The 23795-nt window shown below is 42.0% G+C and overlaps 1 protein-coding gene across 1 annotated transcript in view; it reads left to right on the top strand.

The window, feature by feature from the left end:
- Window positions 1-23795, top strand: part of SFXN5 (sideroflexin 5) — a 932409-nt gene that overhangs the window by 456521 nt on the left and 452093 nt on the right. The window lies entirely within an intron of this gene.

Raw genomic sequence — 23795 nt, 5'->3', positions numbered from 1 at the left:
GTGGATGGGTACTCTTCAGGAGGCAGCTTGGTGTGACAGGTAAGAACATAAGAAATTGCCATGCTAGGTCAGACCAAGGGTCCATCAAGCCCAGCATCCTGTTTCCAACACAGGCCAAACCAGGCCACAAGAAACTGGCAATTACCCAAACACTAAGAAGATTCCATGCTACTGATGCAATTAATAGCAGTGGCTATTCCCCAAATAATCTTGATTAATAGCTATTAATGGACTTCGCCTCCAAGAACTTAACCAAACCTTTTATGAACCCAGCTACACTAATTGCACTAACCACATCCTCTGGCAACAAATTCCAGAGCTTTATTGTGCGTTGAGTGAAAAAGAATTTTCTCCGATTAGTCTTAAATTTGTTATTTGATAACTTCATGGAATGCCCCTTTGTCCTTCTGTTATTCAAAAGTGTAAATAACCGAGTCACATCTATTCGTTCAAGACATCCCATAATCTTAAAGATCTCTATCATATCTCCCCTCTGCCATCTCTTCTCCAAGCTGAAAAGTCCTAAACTCTTTAGGCTTTCCTAATAGGGGAGCTGTTCCATTTCCTTTATCATTTTGGTTGCCCTTCTCTGTACCTTCTCCATCGCAACTATATCTTTTTTGAGATGTGGCCACTAGAATTGTACACAGTTTTCAAGGTGCGGTCTCACCATGGAGTGATATAGAGGCATTATGACATTTTCCGTTCTATTAACCATTCCCTTCCTAATAATTCCTAACATTCTGTTTGATTTTTTGACTGCTGCAGCACACTGAGCCGACGATTTTGAAGTATTATCCACTATGATGCCTAGATCTTTTTCCTGGGTGGTAGCTCCTAATATGGAACCTAACATCGTGTAACTACAGCAAGGGTTTATTTTTCCCTATATGCAACACCTTGCACTTGTCCACATGAAATTTCATCTGCCATTTGGATGCCCAATCTTCCAGTCTTGCAAGGTCCTCCTGTAATGTATCACAGTCTGCTTGTGATTTAACTACTCTGAATAATTTTGTATCATCCGCAAATTTGATAACCTCACTCGTCGTATTCCTTTCCAGATCATTTATATATATATTGAAAAGCACCAGTCCAAGTACAGATCCATGAGGCACTCCACTGTTTACCCTTTTCCACTGAGAAAATTGACCATTTAATCCTACTCTCTGTTTCCTATCTTTTAACCAGTTTGTAATCCACAAAAGGACATCGCCTCCTATCCCATGACTTTTTAGTTTTCTTAGAAGCCTCTCATGAGGGACTTTGTCAAACACATTCTGATAATCCAAATACACTTTTATCCACATGTTTATTAACCCCTTCAGAACAATGAAGCAGATTTGTTAGGCAAGTCTTCCCTTGGGTAAATCCATGTTGACTGTGTTCCATTAAACCATGTCTTTCTATATGCTCTACGATTTTGATCTTGAGAAAAGTTTTCACTATTTTTCCCGGCACTGAAGTCAAGGTCACTGGTCTATAGTTACCCAAATCGCCCCTGGATCCTTTTTTAAATATTGGTGTTACATTGGCCACCCTCCAGTCTTCAGGTACAATGGATGTTTTTATTGATAGGTTACAAATTTTAACTAATAGATCAGAAATTTCATTTCTGAGTTTGTTCAGTACCTTAGGATGCATACCATCCAGTCCAGGTGATTTGCTACTCTTTAGTTTGTCAGTCTGGCCTACTACATCTTCCAGGTTCACAGTGATTTTGTTCAGTTCGTCTGACTTATCACCCCTGAAAACCATCTCCGGAACTGGTATTCCCCAACATCCTCATTAGTAAACACGGAAGCAAAGAATTCTTTTAGTCTTTCTGCAATGGCCTTATCTTCCCTAAGAGCCTCTTTAACCCCTCGGTCATCTAATGGTCCTAGTTTTATGGATGGGTGAAAGTCAGCAGGAAGTAAGCTGAGTCAGACCCCAGTTTTCTGGATAAGAACAAATTGGGATGTAGCATGGTGTAACAGGCCCCCAGATTTGTGGATGTGGACAGTGATCATAATATGATCAAATCTGAATTAATTACTGGAAAGGGGACAGTAAGCAATTCCACGGCTCTCCTGCTAAACTTTTAAAAGGAAAACTTTGATAAAATGAGAAAAATAATTAGAAAAAAACTGAAAAGAGCAGCTACAAAGGTAAAAAGTGTGCAAGAGGCATGGTCATTGTTAAAAAATACCATCCTAGAAGCACAGTCCAGATGTATTCCACACATTAAGAAAGGTGAAAGGAAGGCAAAACGATTAACGGCATGGTTAAAAGGTGAAGTGAAAGAAGCTATTTTAGCCAAAAGATCTTCATTCAAAAATTGGAAAAAGGATCCAACAGAAGAAAATAGGATAATGCATAAGCGTTGGCAAGTTAAATGTAAGACATTGATAAGAAAGGCTAAGAGAGAATTTGAAAAGTTGGCCATAGAGGCAAAAACTCACAGTAAAAACTTTTTAAAATATATCCGAAGCAGAAAGCCTGTGAGGGAGTCAGTTGGACCGTTAGATGATCGAGGGGTTAAAGGGGCACTTATAGAAGATAAGGCCATCATGGAAAGATTAAAAGATTTCTTTGCTTCGATGTTTACTGAAGAGGATTTTGGGGAGATACCTGTACCGGAGAAAGGTATTCATGGGTAATAATTCAGATGGACTGAACCAAATCATGGTGAACCTAGAAGATGTGGTAGGCCTGATTGACAAACTGAAGAGTAGAAAATCACCTGGACCAGATGGTATTCACCCCAGGGTTCTGAAGGAACTAAAAAATGAAATTTCAGACCTATTAGTAAAAATGTGTAACCTATCATTAAAATCATCCATTGTACCTGAAGACTGGAGGGTGGCTAATGTAACCTCGATATTTAAAAAGGGCTCCAGGGGTGATCCGGGAAACTACAGACCAGTTAGCCTGACTTCATTGCCAGGAAAAATAGTGGAAATTGTTCTAAATATCAAAATCACAGAACATATAGAAAGATATGGTTTAATGGAACAAAGTCAGCATGGCTTTACCCAAGGCAAATCTTGCCTCACAAATCTGCTTCACCTGTTTGAAGGAGTTAATAAACATGTAGATAAAAGTGAATCAGTAGATGTAGTATTTGGATTTTCAGAAGGTGTTTGACAAAGTTCCTCATGAGAGGCTTCTAGGAAAAGTAAAAAGTCATGGGATAGGTGGCAATGTCCTTTTGTGGATTACAAACTGGCAAAAAGACAGGAAACAGAGTAGGATTAAATGGACAATTTTCTCAGTGGAAGGGATTGGGCAGTGGAGTGCCTTGGGGTCAGTATTGGGACCCGTACTTTTGAATATATTTATAAATGATCTGGAAAGAAATATGAGTGAGGAAATCAAATCTGCAGATGATACAAAATTGTTCAGAGTAGTTAAATCACAAGCAGATTGTGATAAATTGAATGAAGACCTTGTGAGACTGGAAAATTGGGCATCCAAATGGCAGATGAAATTTAATGTGGATAAGTGCAAGCTGATGCATATAGGGAAATTTAACCCATGCTTTAGTTACACAATGTTAGGTTCCATATTTGGAGCTACCATCTAAGAAAGAGATCTAGGCATCATAGTGGATAACACATTGAAATTGTTGGTTCAGTGTGCTGCAGCAGTCAAAAAACAAACAGAATATTGGGAATTATTAGAAAGGGAATGGTGAATAAAACGGAAAATGTCATAATGCCTCTGTATCGCTCCATGGTGAGACTGCACCTTGAATACTGTGTACAGTTCTGGTCGCCGCATCTCAAATAAGATATAATTGTGATGGAGAAGGTACAGAGAAGAGCAACCAAAATGATAAATGGGGTGGAACAGCTCCCCTATGAGAAAAGACTAAAGATGTTAGGACTTTTCAGCTTGGAGAAGAGACGGCTGAGGGGGGATATGATAGAGGTGTTTAAAATCATGAGAGGTCTAGAACGGGTAAATATGAATCGGTTATTTACTCTTTCAGATAATAGAAGGACTAGGGGGCACTCCATGAAGTTAGCTTGTGGCACATTTAAAACTAATCAAAGAAAGTTCTTTTTCACTCAACGCACAATTAAACTCTGGAATTTATTGCCAGAGGATGTGGTTAGTGTAGCTGTGTTTAAAAAAGGATTGGATAAGTTCTTGGAGGAGAAGCAAATTGCCTGCTATTAATTAAGTTGTCTTAGGAAATATACACTGCTATTACTAGCAACAGTAACATGGAATAGACTTAGTTTTTGGGTACTTGCCAGGTTCTTATGGTCCAGAACCTGGAAATAGGATGCTGGGCTTGATGGACCCTTGATCTGACCCAGTATGGCATGTTCTTATGGACAAGAAAGGAGGCAGCATGTTATGACAGGCCCCATTTTTGTGGATGGGGACAATTCATGAGGCAGCAGGGTATGACAGGTCCCAGTTTTCTGGATGGGGCGAAGTCAGGAGGCAGCAATATATGACAGGCCCTAGTTTTCTGAGTGGGCACAAGTCAGCAGGAAGTTAGCTGAGTCAGACCCCAGTTTTCTGGATGAGGATAAATCAGGAGGAGCTGATTGAATACAGCACATCTAATGATCTGCAAAGGTGGGGTTTTTATTGGCTAATTGCTATCCCATCTGAACCTATATGTACCAGCATTCACTGGAGACATTTTGTTCATCTTGATCCTGCGGTCTTGGATGTTGGATGCTGCGTGATTGTGGGTTTCATTGTGAGGTCCACAGTGTTACCTGGAGAATAAGTATTACTATATAGTTTATGCCAGAACATTATATTTTAATGAGAAAGTTCCAGTTTATTATTTTGATTGTTTGGGTTTTTTTACATACACTTTTGTTTTTTGTAGAAGGAATCAATCAATATTTTTAAGTGCAAGTGAATTCCTGCATAATTCTTGTCACATTATCTTCAATGTTGTACTTAAACTCCTTGAAAAAGCCATTTGATGAAACATGATTTATGTCAGAGGGTTTAGCATTAATGTATAGGTGATTTAAGTATGTACAACAGACTTAAATACATATAATACCTATTCAATAAGAAAGACATCACATTCACCATAGGATTTAATCACAATACTTTTTTTATATATTATCATTTAGTGGTTCATTGTGTGTTTTGTAGTATGATTTAAAGTGTACCCCGCAATATCAAGTTGTTGCACAATAATTTAATATGTATTTAGGGGTAGATTTTTAAAAAAAGCGCGATCGCGTACTTTTGTTTGCGCAGCAGGCGCAAACAAAAGTACGCTGGATTTTATAAGATACGCGCGTAGCTTCTAAAATCCTGGATCGGCGCGCGCAAGGCTGCCGATTTTGGGCAGCCGGCGCGCGCCGAGCCGCACAGCCTGTCTCCGTTCCCTCCGAGGCCGCTCCGAAATCGGAGCGGCCTCGGAGGGAACTTTCTTTCGCCCTCCCCTCACCTTCCCCTCCCTTCCCCTACCTAACCCACCCCCCCCGGCCCTATCTAAAACCCCCCCTACCTTTATCCACGGATTTACGCCTCCCGGAGGGAGACATAAATCCACGCGCGCCAGCGGGTTGCTGGCGCGCCGAGACTCGACCCAGGGGCGGTTCCGGAGGGCGCAGACACGCCCCTGAAACGCCCCGGGCCGAAACCACGCTACCGGTCCCGCCCCCGAAACGCCACGCCCCGCCCCCGAAACGCCGCGTCATCGGGTCCCGCCCCCCGACACGCCCCCTTCCGAAAACCCCGGGACCTACGCGCGTCCCAGGGCTCTGCGCACGCCAGCGGCCTATGGAAAATAGGCGCGCCGGTGCGCAAGGCCCTGCTTGCGTAAATCCGGGCGGATTTACGCGAGCAGGGCTTTTAAAATTTGCCCGTTAATTTGATACAAATGTTATTTGATGCGTCATGATTGACTGGTTTCCTTTACTTGCCTGTTTATTAAAATAGGGTGGTTGTGTAAACACACCTTTTTCACTTGGTTTTTGCAATTGGAGATTTTGTGTTGGTATCTATAGGGTTAAAACATTTCTTATATATTTTTGGTTGAAGTTCATTTAAGTAAATATTTGAAATATTATGGATTTATTAGTCCTGGTCCGTAATACATAGTAACATAGTAACAGTTGTAGAAAAGGACCAAATGGGCCATCCAGTCTGCCCAGCAAGCTTCTTATGGTAATATCTACCATGGCATGTAGGTCTCCCCCAGGTTTCTCCTAAGGGTAGTCTATGCAGTTACCCCCAATCCTTATAGTAAGGGTACTAATAGTTACAATCAAAAAGCAAGCAACTGTCAACCCCATAAAAAATTACTGCTAGCAACATTTTTACTGGGTGAGGTGCCTTCCTGAAAATGCCGGCAATGCTGACTTGCTTTCCTTTCGGACTTGGCCATAGATGCAGTCCTGTGCTTTTCCCTTATGTCTGCATATCAGTACCCCTAGACTGTAAAAGTCAGGGCCTGTGTTGGTTGCCATCTGAATCCAATTCCCCTTTTTTCACCAACACCCTTATGATTTTCTGTACACTTAAGGCTAAAGTAGCCAAGATGGATGTAGATAAAGAGGACACAGATGTGAATGACTCTTCACTGCCTCTGCCTTCTGCTAATAGGTAAGTCATGAATACAAATAAAAATACAAATATACAAATACCAGGAATCTGAGTAGTAAGACTGGTGAGTTATAATGTATGGCATTATATAAGGATCTAAACATTATAGGCATTTCAGAGCTGTGATGGAAGGAAGTTAACCAATGGGATAATGTGATACCAGGGTATAAATTGTATCTTCGAGACAGGGCAGATTGAATTGATGAGGGGTGCACAGAGTCTATGACTCTATGGCATAGAGTCAAGCAGGATAAAATTCCTATAAGAAACAAAATGCCCTGTGGAATCCTTATGAATAGAAATTCCATCCATCTGCCAAAATGAAAAAACACTGTGAAAAGCAGCTGAAGTTAGAAAGGCGAATACATTTGGCAACAATAATGTGAGATTTGAATTACCCCAGTATTGAATTAGTTAGTCTCATTGGTGCATTCTAGAGAGGATTTTAGATACTAAAGATCATTGATTCATGGAGCAGCTGATCCTAGAACAGACAAGAGGGTCAGTTACTTTATATCTAGCCCTCAATGCACAACCTGATGCAAGGAGTTACTGTGGTGGGGCTGCTAAACAATAGTGATCGTATTACAATCAAATCTGACATAATCACTGGAGGTGGGACATTAAGTAAAACTGCAGTAGCATTTAACTTTAAAAAAGGATAATATGATAGAACAAAATAAAAGGAGCAGTTACAAAGGCTAAAAATACTGTCTTGGAAGCACACTTTTTAAAAATTATATTTGGATATTGTTTACAAATACCATCTTGGAAGCACAAATATTCCATGTATTCCATGCAATAAAAAAGGTTGAAGGAAGGCCAGATGACTGCCTCATGGTTTAATAATGAGCCATCGACAAATTCTTCTCTTGGCGTACCCCAAGGATCCTCCCTTTCTCCCACCCTTTTCAATATTTACCTCCTCCCCCTTTGTCATCTGTTAACAAGTCTCAATCTCATCCACTACATCTATGCTGATGATGTTCAGATTCTGCTTCCCATTACAGAATCCATCACCAAAGCTCTCTCGCTTTGGAAAACTTGCCTTCAATCTATAAACAATCTCCTCAATAATCTAATTTGGTCCTCAACTCCGCTAAGACTGAATTACTACTTATCTCTTCCAACCCAGACATCCATCCTCCACAAACCCACCACAGTCACCAACTCACCCATACTCAAGTAAGAGATCTGGGAGTAATTCTAGACAACCGCCTTAATCTAAAGACTATGATCAATAGGACTACCAAAGATTGCTTCCACAGACTACAGGTGTTGAGAAGACTGAAACCTCTCCTATATCTCCACGACTTTAGAACTGTTCTGCAATCCCTAATATTTTCAAAAATAGATTACTGCAGCGCTCTTCTTACTGGCCTACCCAGCTCAACCACCAAACCACTTCAAATGATATAAAATGCCGCAGCCAGAATCTTAACCAGTACCAACCGAAGAGATCATATTACACCCACTCTCCGAAACCTACACTGGTTACCAGTCTACCACAGAGTCCTTCACAAATCTCTCACCCTGATACACAAGTCCATCCATAACTATTTTCATCTTGACCTTGAATTTCCCCTCAAACTCCATACATCCAACAGACCGATTAGAGAAATCCACAAAGGAGAGTTACAATCCCCTCCAACCAAAGCCATTCGCCTAGTCTCGACCAGGGTCCGAGCTTTTTCTTTAGCAGGTCCAAACATCTGGAATAGCCTTCCCGCAGAACTCAGGTTGGAACCATGTCTACTAACTTTCAAAAAAAAACTTAAGACTTGGCTGTTCCGACTAGCCTTCTCGGATCCATCAGACACACAATAATCTATCAACCTACTCACGAGCCATGGAACCATGCCTCTCTGTGAGATGCCTCTTATCCAATACCTCCGCAATTAATCTATCTTGCTCGAACCGAGCTCATTATGACTTTTGAGTTTAAGTTACTGCCCTGCTCGGGCCTTCTTTACTCTATTTACTTCCAAGCTGTAAAGCCTCCAAGTTTATAGTCCTTGTTCAATGTAACTTTTTTGCTCTCTTTTTGATTATAATTTACTGTTCAGTTTTTTTTTTTTTGTTACAAGTTTCTCTATTCCCTGTTCGATGTAAACCGATCTGATATGGTATTCAACCATGAAGCTCGGTATAGAAAAATGTGAAATAAATAAATAAATAAATAAATAGAAGAGGGTAGTGTAAGCCAAATGGACATCATTCAAAAAATGGAAGGCATATTGAAATGAAGAAAATAGGCAAGAACATAAGCACTGCTAAATTAGACGTAAAACACTAGCAAGACAGGTCAAGAGAGGCAAATACTAATAATACTTTTTCAAGTACATTTGAACAGAGATGAGCAGGGGTAAAAAATTAGTTTTGATTTTGTTTAGTTTTTGGGAGTTTTACCCCCATGAATTTCATTTTGTTTAATGTAAAATTTGTTTCTTTAGTTTATAAAAAAATAAATCTAACATTTAAAAGAAACCCCAAAAACAAGGAAACTGGGCCTTCCAAGGCCTCCTGTCCCCACCACCCAACCCTCCCGCACAGAAAAATGCTGAGGCCAGGATCCCCCCAGCCCCCACTTACCTGTTGGTTGGGATCCACTGGCAAGATCTAAGCCCAGGCCGAAACCTTGGCCTTATGTAGGCTAAGGCCATAGTAGATCACCACGACCTAGTCCTAGGCTCAACAGCTGAAGTTAGAAAGGCGAATACATTTGGCAACAATAATGTGAGATTTGAATTACCCCAGTATTGAATTAGTTAGTCTCATTGGTGCATTCTAGAGAGGATTTTAGATACTAAAGATCATTGATTCATGGAGCAGCTGATCCTAGAACAGACAAGAGGGTCAGTTACTTTATATCTAGCCCTCAATGCACAACCTGATGCAAGGAGTTACTGTGGTGGGGCTGCTAAACAATAGTGATCGTATTACAATCAAATCTGACATAATCACTGGAGGTGGGACATTAAGTAAAACTGCAGTAGCATTTAACTTTAAAAAAGGATAATATGATAGAACAAAATAAAAGGAGCAGTTACAAAGGCTAAAAATACTGTCTTGGAAGCACACTTTTTAAAAATTATATTTGGATATTGTTTACCTGGGTGAGGTGCCTTACTGGAAATGCCAGCAATGCTGACTTGCTTTCCTTTTGGACTTGTCCATAGAAGCAGTCCTGTGCCTCGGCCTAGGCCCAATACTGGATTCTAACCTGGATGCTGGGACCTTGGCTTCAGCAAAAGCCCAGGCCTGATGCCAGGGCTCAGCCTGGAGACTGGATCCCAATACCTGGGTCTTGGCCTATGCCAGGACTCAGGCTCAGGCCTGACAGCTTAGCCTGGCCGTGAGGACGGATCCTGATGCAGGGCCTTGACCTGGACCCAGGCCCAGTGTCGTGCCCTTGCCTGGAGGGTGGGTCCTAATGCCCAGGCCCAGAGCCCAGACCATGGACATCCTGTTTGTAGGTTTTCTGTCTTCTTTCTTGCTGCTGGTAATGACACTGTCTGCTGGGATAGTGTCAGAGTAAATTAACTCTGGTGCATCCTCTTCAATAGGGGGCACCATTTTGTTGCACAGCATTGACATAGAGCATTATTGTTTTGCAAAATGGTGCCCTCCATGGGGGAGATATGCCAGAATTATTTAATTCTGGTGAGACCCCAGCAGACAGCGTCATTTCCTGGCTGTGGAGTAGGGCCTAGTCCTGGGATCTGGCCTAAGCCAAGGCCCAGGCATCAGGACCTGGCTTCTGGGCTAGGCCCCATTGTTGGTCCTGGTCCTGGGCCAATGCCCAGGCATCATGACCTGGCCTTCAGACTGTGCCCAAGCCCAGACCTCATCACCCAGCTTAGCCATGCTTCAAATATCCAAGGGATCAGATAAGTTATGTTTCATGGGCTTCTGGGCCTTTGCTTGGGTCTCAGCTGAGGCCCCAGTATCGGCATGGGCCTTGGCCAAGACCCCTGCATCGTGTTCAGGCCTAAGTTAGGGCCAAGGTGCCATCTCATGCTTGGGTATAGGCCACGGCCCCTGCTTTGGGTCTTGGCCTATACCCTAGGTGAGACCCAAGCCTCATGCCTAGGCTTGACCAGAAGTTTTAAATGAATTAAACGAATAAGATTTGTTTTATTCAGGGGCATCTCAATTTGTTTTGGGGCCTGCAAATGAAATGAATTGTTCCTCTTTTTATGCATTTTGCTAATTTAAAATGAATGTACATCCCTACATTTGAAGCAAAAAGCCTGAAAGTAAGTCATTTGGGCTGCTAGATGTTGAAGAGTAGAAAGGGTGCGCAGGCAAGTCAAAGAAATAGTAAAAAAGAAAAAAAACAAACTCTTTGCTGTGGTCTTTACTAAGGAGGATATTGGGAATGTATCCACACCGGAAACATTCTTTGATGGTGATGATTCTGAGCCACTAAACCAAATCTCTGTGATAATGGAGAATGTAATAGATTAAATTGACAAACTAAAGAATAACAAACCACTAGGACTGGATAGTATCCACCCCAGAGTCCTAAAAAACTTTAAACATGAAATTGCAAACCTGTTACTATCTGTAGCCTATTATTTAATACAGCCACAATACTTGAAAGTAATGATAATTTTTAAAAAGGGCTCTTGTGATGATCCAGGAAATTATAGACCAGTGAGCCTGTTATCAATGCTGGGTAAAATAGTAGAAGTTATTCTTCTTAAAAACAAAATTACTGGCATTATAGATAGACATGGTTTAATGGGAAAAAGTCAACATGGTTTTAGCAAAAAGAGGTCTTGGGTTGCCAGTCTTTTAGATTATTGTGAAGGTGTAAATAAACATGTAGATAAAGGCAAGCCAATGGTTACTGGGTATTTGGATTTTCAGAAGGCATTTGGCAATATCCCTCTTGAGAGACTCAGGAAATTAAAAAGGCCTAATTTAGGAGGCTGAATCCTGTTGTGGATTGGTAAACCGATTACAGAAACAGAGGGTAAGACTAAATGGTTAGTTGTCCAAATGAAGAAAATTCCTTAGTGGAGTACCACAGGATCGGTACTGAGACATGTGTTGTTTAACATATTCATAAATGATCTGGAAAAGGAAATGACGAATGAGGTGACCAAATTTGCACATAACACAAAATTATTCAAAGTTGTTAAAACAGAAGCGGATTGTGAGGAATTACAGAAAGACCTTGTGAGACTTGGAGATTGGGCATCTGAATAGCAAAGTAATGTACATAGGGAAAAATAATCCCAAATACAGGTACACAATGCTGGGTTCTATATTGGGAGTTGCTACCCAGGAAATGGATCTTGGAATTCTTGTGGACAATGCATTAAAATCTTTAGCTCAGTCTGCAGCGGGCAGTTGAAAAAGCAAATAGAATTTTAGGAAGGATCTGAAAAGGAATGGAGAATGAAATGGAAATATCATATTACCTGTGTATCAATCCATGGTGCGACCACATTTTGTGTAGTTCTGGTCATTCCATCTTAAAAGATCCCCATAATGCCCGATATTGTTCAGCAGCCACCACTTAGCCAGATAAGTCACTTAACTGGCTAAGTAGATATCCAGATAAGTTATGAACAGGCAGTGGGTGGATTAGTGTGGCACTACTTAATGCTAATGAATTATCAATATTCGTACTGCCATAGATCAGGTCTAACTTACGGCCTGATTCACTAAGGCATTTCTCCCATTCTGAGTCTATGGGAAAATGCCTTGATGAATCAGGCCCTTAGCCAGATATAACTTATTCTGTTAAGTAGCGATGAATACAGGGATATTCAGCAGCATAGCCAAATTCAGCAGCAATGACTACCTTTGAATTCTGAGGCCAGTGCAACTAGAAAAGATGCAGAGGAGAGAAGCAAAAAAGATAAAAGGGATGCAACGGCTCCCCTATGTTAAAAAGCTGTGCAGGTTAGGGCTTTTTATCTTGGAAAAGAGATGGCTGAGAAAGGGACATGTTAGAAGTTTATAAAATGAGTGGGGTGGAACAGGTAAATAAAGGACAATTATTTATTTACATACATTTGATATTCTGCTTTTAGCTAGCAATGGTCTCAAAGCAGGTTACAATCTTTTTTTAATGGATAACAAGTACATTACCAGATAAAATAGCTGTAGTATTGTATGCCATTATAATAGAATAATGTCTTGGTGTAGGGAAATGTTCTTTCCTAATGAACAGACTGAGGGAAGGCCTGGTGGAACAACTGTGTTTTTGCTTTTTTCTGGAAAGTGAGATAGCATGGTTCTAAGTGAATGGGTAGTGGAACTTGGTTCCAGATCTTGGTAGCAATACAGCTGAAGGTTCTCAGTCTTGTGCAGTTCAAGTTTGCCATAGTCAAGGGTGGAGAGGAAGAAGGGCCTTTTGTGAGAACTGGAGTTCTTTAGTGGGGGTGTTGGAGACTTGGAGATGAGCGAGATATTTTGGAACTTGTTTATTCACATATTTGAAGGTGGAACAGAGGATTTTGAATTTAATCCTGGTTTTGATTTGTAGAAGTGCAGTCTGTATAGGATGGGCCTTATATAGTTCAATGTTTTGGCTCTTACCAGGATTCTAGCCACCGTGTTTTGCACAAGTTGTTGACATTTCAGGACTGTCAGGAAGATACCATTCAGTAGAGAGTCACCCTAGGAACTGTTGATTAGTGCATGAATAACCAATGCATAGCTATGTTGATCAAGGTAGTTGTCAAATCTTGCAGAAGTACATAAGTAGAGCTGATACTACCTTAGAAATATGGAATTCCATTGTGAGATTAGTGTCATGTTGAACCCCAAGGTTCGGTACAGATTCTTTGAGCTAGAGGGGAGTTCCTGTTAGGATGGTAAATAATGCAGGAGTTGTCCTCAACAGCTTAGCCAGAAGAGTTCTAATTTGGAAGAGTTAAGTTTGTTTATGATTACTGAGCCATAGGGCTACTACCATAAGACAGTTATTAAGGTATTGAGACTGGTGATGGAAGAATTATGGTTGCATACAATTTTAGCGCAAAGTTGGATGTTATCTGCAAACAAGTTATGTTCAATATTGAAGGATTGAATTAGATCACAAATTGGATGGATGTAGATACTGAAGAGAATCTGGGAAAGAAAAGAAACTTGAGGTATTCCACATATGAGGTTTTTAGGAGTGGACTGATTGTTGGCCCACATGACAGATTGTGTTCTGTTGGCTAGAAAAGATTCAAACCATTTAAGGGTGGTGCCTTCAATGCCAGAGTTCTCTAGGAAACTGTAGTTGACTATGTCAAAGGCTACAGAAAGACCCAGTAAGACTAGGATGGAGTCACTCCATGATCTGCACTTAGATGAATACCATTTGTGGTATTGAATAGGATGGATTCTGTTCTGTGGCCTTTCCTGAAGCAGGATTGGTGTAGGTGCAAGATGCTTCCCTCTTTGAGGAAGTCAAGGAAATGAAATATATTACCTTTTCTTCTAGATTAGATAAGAAGGGGAGGCTGGAAACTAGATGATAGTAATCGATTATTTGAGGGTCAGATCCTGGTTTCTTCAGACTAGGTTTGATTATTGCTTTTCTAAGTGTGTCAGGAAGGATGCATTAAGATAAGATGCCATGGGGTCATATCTTGTTTCGGTATGTGAATGACCCTTGGGAAAATAGGGTGTAATGGGCTAAGTGTCTGTGGGCTCTTTCGATTTGGAAAGTAGAGGAAAGGGAGGGGATCTCCAGGGCCTTGGGGAGCCATTTCTCAAGAAAGTTTGCCAGATTATTGTCCAGAACAGTTTTGGTGATACCAATAATTCTCATGTTGCGGCAAGATCTATTTTCCAGCTCATCTAATTTTTTTGCTTGGGCTTTTAGCTGTTTTTCAAGTGTGGAGAGTTATCTAATAGCAGTGTTTGAATCATCTTTAAGCGATCCTACCTTCCACTACATCCAAACGTGGATGCAGTTCAGCAACAGAGTTTTGAAGGGCTGCCAGTTGTGCAGATATATTGGAAAATTTAGTGTCCAGAGCAGCCACCACTGCTGCAGTAGCCTTCTCTGTTAGGACTTCCAGTGTGATAGTGGGAAATCCTGGGAGTACCCTCCCTCGGCAGACATCTTCTCTGGTGTAGGCCTCAGTTTCTCTCTCTCCTTTTTTCCCGCTTTAAGGGCCATCATTCCTGGCGATTTGTGCATATATTTATCAATTGACATAAGATCTTCAAGTTCAGCAAAAACGTTTTCCTGCTGAAGTGGGGATGGCTCAGAAAAGGTTGGATGAGGAGAGGATGATGCTCAGAGGTCAGGAAACCTCGACTTCCCCAGCTCACCACATCACATGACCCATCCACAAGCATGCTTAAAGAAGACAAAGTCTGTAATCCAAGAATTACCTTAAAAAACATTGGACAGCAATCACCCTTTCAGACTCAGATTAAAACAGATTTCAATCAGTCTTATATGCTCTTGACAATTGGCAAACATTTGAAAATATCTGTTATAGATACACATTTCAAAGCTCATCTTTACACAGGGACGACTCTATATAGCTTTTTCAAGAGTTTTGAGTCTGTTAAAGTTCATGGAAACAAGGTGACCATAAATCCTATATTTCATGAAATACTAATGTAAAACATATTTCCTTTATATCCCTTTCTCTTCATTTTTCACAGTATCGGTCTATAACCAAAGACTAATTCCACACTACACACACAACATGTCCCTGTGATATTTCAATGGGTTTCAGCTAGTGTCTATATGTGTTTGTGTGATTATGTATGTATATATATAGGTATGTAAATATATAGATATATATTTGCACATACAGAGGGTGTGCAATTTTATAACTGCCCGCATGTAGAAAGTACACACAGACTTCAGACCAGATTTTCAAAGCAGACTTACACATGTAACTCCCTTCAAAAATTAGCAGGTATACATGGAACCCTGTGAGGACAACTTATAATACTCATTTCAGAGGTAAATGTAGCAGGTTTCTGATATAAATTATAAACTATGTACTTTTTTTGTTTGCATGAAAGGGGATATATAAATCTAAAGAAGTGGTATTACAATAGAATAGAGAATGATATCAGTGTGCATAAACAATGAAAAAGGAGATACTTAAGAAGCCTCCTATTTCAATCAAAGAAAAATATTTTGAGTATGCAAAAGGATGATCCACAAAATAGCTTTGAATTTTATTTTTTATATCCGTGACATATTCATTCAAAGTTAACTTTTATAAAAATAGTTTGCTATAATTTCATCTCTGGGTGAGTTCCTAGTTGGCTGGAGGATTTTGGTACTGCTGAGGATAGAGGTAGAGGTGGAGGGCTAGCAAACAGACTTTTATTAGTACTGTATTCAAATTAGCTTTCCAAAGCTCACTCTGATGTAAGTGCATTCAAAACATACAGACCAATACAGACCAAAAGACTTCCAGCATTAGCTGAGCACAAGGCTGTTTCTTGTGGTTAAGGTTGGCATTCTTGCTGCACCTTAGGGTTGGAACAAGAAGGAAGCAGGCCTTCTTCAGCTATTTGGGAGATGGAGCCGGACTTTCCTGTTGTTCTTCTAGGAACTGAGTAGGGAAAAAGCCAGGCATTCCTGAAACCCCTTGAAGCTGTGCTGAGAAAGGGAGCAAAGGAGGGAGGCAGTCTTTTCTCTGAACTATGATGTTGTATATCAAGACACTTTAATCAATTAAGCAAAACATGTTATGCTCTTACCTGTAATAGGGACTCTTGGGAGTTTCTCAAATCCAGGCTTGAGGATTGGTAAGACAAGGTGATTATTAATAAAAGCTTGTTTGCTCCCATCCTCTCCTCCCCCTGCTCCCCCTACCCTGAGGAGGCTGCCTGAGGGGCATTTGTAACAGGCCCTCATGGGAAGGCTGCCCAAGTTGTTTTTATAACTGCTTCTTGGGCAGTGTCCCCATTGGATAGGTGGGGGATGAAAGGTTCAAATTGACTTTCAGTATTATTCAGATTTATCTTACCAAAACTTAACCATGATGTAAAATATTATTAACAACATATCTTTATCTTTAAATATTACAGACAAAAAGATACTGAGCACCAGCCAAGTATGGGATATCTTCTTGTAAGTGAGGCAGGCCTTCCCTTGACTTTTCTGGGCTAAACCAGAAAAAGGGTGGGGGCTTTCCACTGACCCGGGTGTAAATAAAGAAACTTTAGTAAGTTAACCAAAAATATGTTCTTGTTTGAAATGGGAACTCTTAGGGTCCTCTAACATAGGCAAAGAGCAATCATTTCTGATATTTTATTACAGAATGATCAAAAAATCCCTATACACCTATAGTATACCTGCTTCAAAACAAGCCCGGGCAAGCAACAGCTTAAAAGAGCAGGAAAGAGAGTAACCAGAGAAAGTCAAGGAAGTTCACTATATGTATCAAAAATCACAAGCCATTTCCACCTAGAACTGGGCTGCTTTCTACAGTAAACTTGAGATTTGCATAGGGATTTTTTGATCACCCTTTATAAATTTGTTTGACAGATGTGAAAACTGTCTTGGATATCACTTGAAAACAGAGCTTTATAAATCTACTGTGTTTTGCCTAACAAATGTTTAAATTAAAAAAAAAAAATTCAGCTTCCCCCTTACACTACTTTTTAGTTATTATGAATCGATATACATCATAGTCTTTTCTTCTATCTCACTCTCTCAGCCTTAGGATATCAAAATTGTCCTCCATTTTTATCTCCTGAATCAGGGTACTGTTCTGAAAAGCAGGGGTGTGTTCAGCGGCGGATTCTCGATGAAGACCGGCCTGGAGGTTCGCCGCCCAGGAGATACCACGTGGTCTGCCAAGCGCGGCTCTGTCACGGCCACGCTTGGCAGACCACGTGACTAGTGCAACTGGCCCACCGGGGGATGCCCGATCCCCCGATAGGCCAAGCCGCCCCTGGATGTGTTGCATTCATAGACACATGGGCCGAAGCAAGGAAGACCCATTTAAAAAAGAGGCCCAGCTGGATCTTTGCTATTCCAGCCCTCATCCCCTTCGATTGAGCCTTTGCGTACTAGGGCTGGCAAGTCTTAGGTGGGGACCTCTGCTGATGATGGAGAGGTTTGACATAGGGGAGTGGGTCGAAGCAGACGGAAGACAGGCATGTCTGGAGGCAAGCAGGCAGCAGTCAAGCATTTTCAGTGGCAGGCAGTGGTTAAGTGTATCCAGTGGCAGGCAATGGTCAGTGGCAGGCAGCAGTCAAGCATATTCTAGGTCAAACCAGGTATCCATCCAGAAGGAAAGGGATGGATAGACAGGGCAGGAAGGCAAGGAGAAGAACAGGCAGGCAACGAGAGAGAAGCTGAAGAAGTGAAGACAAGGACATTGAAAGTGAAGAACTGAAGACAAAGACCATGGTAGGATCATTTCTTGTTGAGAATTTCTCTAGGTCTAAATAAAACAGCAGTGACAAATAAGGACCATGATAATTTAGTATTGAGACAAGATTTGATTAATGCTGAGATTTTTAATTCTGCTCTAGAGCTCAAATTATTCTGATTTTTTGTTTTGATAGCGAATCGGCTTTATCAACATGGAATAAGACCCTGGTGACCAATGCGTTTTAGGAAGCGTAAGCATATTAAAACACATGGTTGGATCTCGCAGGAGCTCAGATCTAAGAGGCATCAGTTGAGACAATAAGAGGCAATGGCAGATGAGCAGATCTGCGAACAACTTAATTATATTCAGAAATTTCTTGAAACAATACCAGAAACAAACTGAGGAAGCAAAAAAACATTATTTTTCATCAGTGATCCAAGCCGCAGGTAATAACCCGAAGATGCTGTTCAGTATTTTAAAATAATTAACACCGACTGGGCCTGGATCTCATGAACAGCACAATACAGCTGTTCAAAGTCATTGAGTTCAATACATTTATGCAATTTTTAGCTTTAAAGTTAGCCAAGATTTCTGCATTACTAGCTAGTGGAGGTGAGAAACCAGAGGGAGATAGTAGTTAAATGGGAGTCATTTGAACCATCTACCACTATGGAAATATCTAACATTATAATGGCTATGAACGCAGCCAGTTCCTCCTTGAACATCTGTAAAATGAGCACACTAAAAAGGGCCAGAGAGTGCATTGCCCCTTCTATTAGTCATTTGGTCAACCTATCTGTTGCGTCCGTCAGTCGCAGACGGCTGCGACCGCTCTGCCTCACCTCTCTTCTACCCTTTTCCTCCTCCCTTGGAAGGATGGCTGCCTCTGCTGCTATCTGCTGAAACCCTCAGCATCTCCGAGCCAGCATGGGCGTCCCCGTCCACCATGCTTCTTCCTGAGGCCTCCTAGGGCACGCGCGCGCACGCTGCCAATGTTTTTGAGTACTTATGGCGGGAACCTCGGGGGCAGCCCCACCGCATGACGTCAGTACATCCGAGTATTTAAACCTCCGTTCCGCTCCAATTCAACGAGTTACCAAGGACTATGGTTTTGTTACTCTGACCACTTCTAAGCTGCTCGCTTGGATTCCTCACTACCCTTCGGGGTATCTCGCTCCTACGGAAGCTCCAGGTACCCGCTACTCGGGGGCCTCTCACTTCTACTTGCCCTCCGGGGCTAATCTGCATAACCTTAAGGACACCAGCTCTTCGGGGGACCTGTCTGCTTTCTTTCAGGAACCCTCAGTGCTCCTAGGTACTCGCTCCTCGAGGACCTATTCTACTCAGGGTATCCTGCACGTTGGACCTCTGGTCCTCCGCTTCATTCAACTACCAAAGGAAGTTATCAGCACTGCTGCTCTGTGAGTATTTCTACGCTCCAGCTCTTCTCATTCCACCCTCCAGGTTCACGGCCTATCCTGCGCTGCGGAACACTACCGGACCTTTGCTACATCTGGGTGAGACTATCATCTACAGAGACTGTTTGAGCTTACTGAGATATCGCTGGACTACAGCACTGTCTGTTCCTTGGGCAAGATTCAACTCATCAACAGCAGTATAATAAAGCTTTCTTTCCTCAGTGTCTGCTTACTAAAGTCTAGCCAATCATTATGGTTCCCCAAGGGGCCCCTCCCCGTGGGAGGAGTCATCGCCACTTCGCCACAAACCCAACAGATTGCTAACTCCATGGACTCGGCTCAGCTCACAGCCTTGCAGGCCATTCCTGGCCTAGCCCAGCGGATCACTGAGCAACAAACGTCTCTGGAAAGCCTGGCTGCTGCCTTCAATCAGTTACATGCACAACTAAATACTTCGGCAACTCCAGTGAAAGAATTGCTGTCTCTGGTGGTGACTGTCAAAACCATTGTACCTTATCCATCTCTACCCACTTCACGGGTGAAGCACAGATGTGTAGAGGGTTTGTTAGCCAATGCAATATGCATTTTTCTTTGCAACCTACCCTCTTTCCCACAGAAACTTCCAAGACCACCTATATCCTATTTCTACTTGAAGGAAGAGCCTTGGCTTGGCCTTCACCATTATGGGAGCATGAAGATCCTATCCTGAATGACCTATCAGGATTTCTGAAACTTTTCAAGTCTGTCTTCGATGACACGGCTCACCAGAATTGCTGGATCCGCTCTACTCAATCACCAGCAAGGTAATAAGCCACTAGAGACTATGCGATCGAATTCAAGACTTTAGCATCCGAAGTACACTGGGACACAGGATGTTTACGTGCTATCTTCATGGAGGGCCTCAACTCTCAGTTAAAGGACGAACTGGTGGCTCGCGACCTGCCTGACAACCTTGAATCTCTCATGGAACTGGCTGGGAGAATTGACTGCCGGATTCGAGACCGGATTCAAGAGGCTAAGAGTCCCCAGAAGCCCATCCTGGGAGCTAACCATCCTAAACCTGTGCCAATTGTCTCAAGCCTACCATCTGCAACATTAGAAGAAGATGAGCCTATGCAACTAGGATAAAGTCACTTAACTTCTAAAGAAAGACGATTCCGCAAACGCATGGGGTTATGCATGTACTGTGGCCAATCAAGCCACGCCGTCCAAACCTGTCCCATCTGTCTGGGAAACTGACAGGCCTAGGATCTGCAGGACAACTTCTCCTAGGCCTCACTGCTCCAACTCCTCCATTGTCTCTACCAGACTCACTCCTCTGCGGAGGCCTTGAGTTTCAGACCCTTGCCCTCATAGACTCAGGTGCCGGAGAAAATTTCATCTTAAAATGCTTAGTAGAACATCTACGGATTCCTACCACACCAATAGCAAAGCCATCACTACTTAAGAACATAAGAAATTGCCATGCTGGGTCAAACCAAGGGTCCATCAAGCCCAGCTTCCTGTTTCCAACAGAGGCCAAAACCAGGTCCCAAGAACCTGGCAATTACCCAAACACTAAGAAGAACCCATGCTACTGATGCAATTAATAGCAGTGGCTATTCCCTAAGTATAATTGATTAATAGCCATTAATGGACTTCTCCTCCAAGAACTTATCCAAACCTTTTTTGAACCCAGCTACACTAACTGCACTAACCACCTCCTCTGGCAACAAATTCCAGAGCTTTATTGTGTGTTGAGTGAAAAAGAATTTTCTCCGATTAGTCTTAAATGTGTTACTTGCTAACTTCATGGAATGCCCCCTAGTCCTTCTATTATTCGAAAGTGTAAATAACCGAGTCACATCTACTCGTTCAAGACCTCTCATGATCTTAAAGACCTCTATCATATCCCCCCTCAGCTGTCTCTTCTCCAATCCATGGAGAACCACTGCTTGGAGAGGTTTCGTTGATTACCCAGCCATCGGCCTGCACACCGGAGCTTTACACTCTGAAACCATCTCCTTCCTTGTATTGGAAAAGGCCATGCATCCGGTGGTACTTGGACTGCCCTGACTACAAGATCATATGCCACAGTTTAACTGGGCAACGCTGGAATTATCCCCGTGGGGACCTGACTGTCATGGTCTGTGTCTCGCGGAAGTCTCACCATTAATATGCATGCCTACTACACCATCTTTACCAGGTTTAGCTCCCCAACATGTTTGTTTCCAGGATGTCTTCTCTAAACAAGCTATAAATCTAAGTAAGTACACCTCTGTTTCTATTAATAGATACACTATATGAACAGAGGACTCGGCACAATTATAATGCCAACAAATAAGTATATATACATTTTTTATTTAGAAATAACTTTAACATATTATATTAGAACCATTATGTGCTGAAAACATACATCATTTAAAAACTACCAACGACGCATCATTACTATCATATCACTCATACCATTCCATTCATACTATATCCCTAATCATCTCTAAAAATCAATACATACAGGATATATATTCACCATCACCAACCAATGTTACCTCATAGAAGTTATCCTAGAAATGTATTGTTTGCTACATGTTGGGCATGTCAACATTGGTTGGTGATGGTGAATATATATCCTGTATGTATTGATTTTTAGAGATGATTAGGGATATAGTATGAATGGAATGGTATGAGTGATATGATAATAGTGATGCGTCATTGGTAGTTTTTAAATGATATATGTTTTCAGCACATAATGGTTCTAATATAATATGTTAAAGTTATTTCTAAATAAAAAATTTATATATACTTATTTGTTGGCATTATAATTGTGCCGAGTCCTCTGTTCATATAGTGTATCTATTCTCTAAACAAGCAGCAGATGTACTTCCACCTCACAGAATTTTTGACTGTGCTATAAACCTGAAACCCAGTTCCGAACCTCCAAAAGGGAGAGTTTACCCTCTTTCTGCAACTGAGACTAAGACCATGTCCACCTATATACAAGAGAACCTTCAAAAAGGATTTATCAGACCCTCCAAATCCCCGGCTGGTGTAGGATTCTTTTTTGTGGGGAAAAAAGATGGCACCTTACGTCCCTGCATCGACTATAGGGGTCTGAATGAAATTACCATCAAGGTCCGGTAACCCTGCCCTTAATTTCAGAACTATTGATAGGCTCCAGGGAGCCAAGATATTTTCTAAACTGGATCTCAAAGGAGCTTACAACTTGGTGCGCATTTGTGAAGGTGACGAATGGAAGACAGCCTTTAACATCCGCGATGGACACTTCAAATATCTCGTCATGCCCTTCGGACTAAGTAACGCACCTGCAGTCTTTCAAAATATGATGAACGACATCTTACGGGACTTACTATATCCATGTGTAGTAGTGTATCTTGATGACATTCTGATATTCTCCCAGGATTTACAAACACATCAAGAGGATGTCAAGAAGGTTTTAAGACACCTACGGGAGTACCATCTATACACGAAACTTGAGAAGTGCAAGTTCCACAAGGAATCTGTACCCTTCCTGGGATACATTGTTTCAAAAAATGGGTTTCAGATGGACCCCAAGAAATTAGAAAGCATCCGAGATTGGCCCCAACCTACAGGCCTGAAGGCACTGCGCCGTTTCTTGGGCTTCACGAACTACTACCGTTCCTTTATCAAGAATTATTCATCATTGACGGTCCTCTCACTGCAATGACCAGAAAGGGAGCCAACCCTGCTAACTGGTCTACTGAAGCCATATCAGCCTTCCTGTCTCTCAAAGAAGCTTTTCAAAAGAAGCCATGCCTCCGCCACCCAGATCCGCATCGAACATCGGCGTGGGAGCGGTTTTGAGCCAGTACAGCGAATCCAATATGCTCCATTCCTGCTCCTCCTTCTCAAGGCGGTTCTCGCCTGCTGAAAGAAATTATAGAATCGGAGACAAAGAGTTACTCACAATTCAACTGGCCTTTGAGGAGTGGCATCCTTGGCTGGAGGGCGCACAACATCAGATAGTAGTATACACCGATCATAAGAACTTGGAGTACCTCAGACATGCACAACGACTCAATCACCGTCAAGCAAGATGGTCCCTGTTCTTTAACAGATTCTATTTCCTTTTGAAATACCATCCAGGAGAGAAGAACACCCGGGCTGATGCCCTGACATGATCCTTCTCCCCTCAGGATGTGCCTGATGAACCCCGTCACATTATTGATCCCAGGAAGGTGGTTCTTGCAGCCACTCATATTGTACCCACCGGGAAGACGGTTGTGGCTAGAAATCAAAGGAAGAAACTGTTGAAGTGGGCACACGATTCCCGCCTGGCCGGCCATTCTGGTCAGAGTCGAACTTTGGCCATGTTACAGAGGTATTTCTGGTGGCCAACCATGAAAAAGGATGTACAAGCATATGTGGGTTCCTGCGTAGTCTGTGCCAAGCAAAAACCACCAGCCGGATGTCCTTGGGGTCTGCCTCAACCCCTGCCAGCGCCGGATGAACCCTGGACACA

This window comes from Rhinatrema bivittatum, chromosome 1, assembly GCF_901001135.1.
Source record: "Rhinatrema bivittatum chromosome 1, aRhiBiv1.1, whole genome shotgun sequence".
Classification (NCBI taxonomy): domain Eukaryota; kingdom Metazoa; phylum Chordata; class Amphibia; order Gymnophiona; family Rhinatrematidae; genus Rhinatrema; species Rhinatrema bivittatum.
This window is presented reverse-complemented; position numbering and strand designations above follow the sequence as displayed.